Source organism: Hemibagrus wyckioides, linkage group LG22, assembly GCF_019097595.1.
Source record: "Hemibagrus wyckioides isolate EC202008001 linkage group LG22, SWU_Hwy_1.0, whole genome shotgun sequence".
Classification (NCBI taxonomy): Eukaryota; Metazoa; Chordata; class Actinopteri; order Siluriformes; family Bagridae; genus Hemibagrus; species Hemibagrus wyckioides.
Window position 1 is genome coordinate 22,609,699 of NC_080731.1, and position 2,500 is coordinate 22,612,198.

General features: G+C 44.0%; 1 protein-coding gene across 4 annotated transcripts in view; it reads left to right on the forward strand.

The window, feature by feature from the left end:
• Positions 1–2,500, forward strand: part of slc1a3a (solute carrier family 1 member 3a) — a 62,926-nt gene that overhangs the window by 2,483 nt on the left and 57,943 nt on the right. The gene's annotated exons all lie outside the window — the stretch shown is intronic.

The window sequence follows — 2,500 nt, forward strand, 5'->3', positions numbered from 1 at the left end:
CACACTACACAACACTACACAACACTACACAACACTACACAGCATCACACAACACTACACAACACTACACACTACACAACACTGCACACTACACAACACTACACACTACACAACACTGCACACTACACACTACACACTACACAACACTACACAACACTGCACACTACACAACACTACACACTACACAACACTGCACACTACACAACATTACACACTACACAACACTGCACACTACACAACACTACACACTACACAACACTACACACTACACAACACTGCACACTACACAACACTACACAGCATCACACAACACTACACAATATTACACACTACACAACACTACACACTACACACAACACTACACACTACACAACACTGCACACTCCACAACACTACACACTACACAACACTGCACACTACACAACACAACACTACACAGCATCACACAACACTACACAATATTACACAGCATCACACAACACTGCACACTACACAACATTACACAACACTACACACAACACTACACACTACACAACACTGCACACTACACAACACTACACACTACACAACACTGCACACTACAGAACACTACACACTACACAACACTGCACACTACACAACACTACACAACACTACACAGCATCACACAACAGTACACAATATTACACACTACACAACACTACACAACACTGCACACTACACACAACACAACACTACACACTACACAACACTGCACACTACACAACACTACACACTACACAACATTACACAGCATCACACAACACTGCACACTACACAACACTACACACTACACAACACTACACACTACACAACATTACACAGCATCACACAACACTACACACTACACAACACTACACACTACACAACACTACACACTACACAACACTACACACTACACAACACTGCACACTACACAACACACTACACAACACTACACACTACACAACACTACACACTACACAACACTACACACTACACTCTACACAACACTACACAACACTACACACTACACAACACTGCACACTACACAACACTACACACTACACAACACTGCACACTACACAACACTGCACACTACACACTGCACACTACACAACACTACACACTGCACACTACACACAACACTACACACTGCACACTACACAACACTACACACTGCACACTACACAACACTACACACTACACACTGCACACTACACAACACTACACACTACACACTGCACACTACACAACACTACACACTGCACACTGCACACTACACAACACTACACACTACACACTACACAACACTACACACTGCACACTACACAACACTACACACTGCACACTACACAACACTACACACTGCACACTACACACTACACAACACTACACACTGCACACTACACAACACTACACACTACACACTGCACACTACACAACACTACACACTGCACACTACACAACACTACACACTGCACACTACACACTACACAACACTACACACTGCACACTACACAACACTACACACTACACACTGCACACTACACACTACACAACACTACACACTACACACTACACACTGCACACTACACAACACTACACACTGCACACTACACAACACTACACACTGCACACTACACACAACACTACACACTGCACACTACACAACACTACACACTGCACACTACACAACACTACACACTACACACTACACACTGCACACTATATAACACTACACACTACACACTGCACACTACACAACACTACACACTACACACTACACACTGCACACTGCACACTACACAACACTACACACTACACAACACTACACACTGCACACTACACAACACTACACACTACACACTACACACTGCACACTACACAACACTACACACTGCACACTACACACTACACAACACTACACACTACACACTACACACTGCACACTACACAACACTACACACTACACACTACACACTACACTACACTACACACTGCACACTACACAACACTACACACTACACACTGCACACTACACAACACTACACACTGCACACTACACACTACACAACACTACACACTGCACACTACACACTGCACACTACACAACACTACACACTGCACACTACACAACACTACACACTGCACACTACACACTACACAACACTACACACTGCACACTGCACACTACTACACACTACACACTGCACACTACACACTACACAACACTACATACTACACACTGCACACTACACAACACTACACACTGCACACTACACAACACTACACACTGCACACTACACACTACACAACACTACACACTGCACACTGCACACTACTACACACTACACACTGCACACTACACAACACTACATACTACACACTGCACACTACACAACACTACACACTACACACTACACAACACTACACACTGCACACTGCACACTACACAACACTACATACTACACACTGCACACTACACAACACTACACACTGC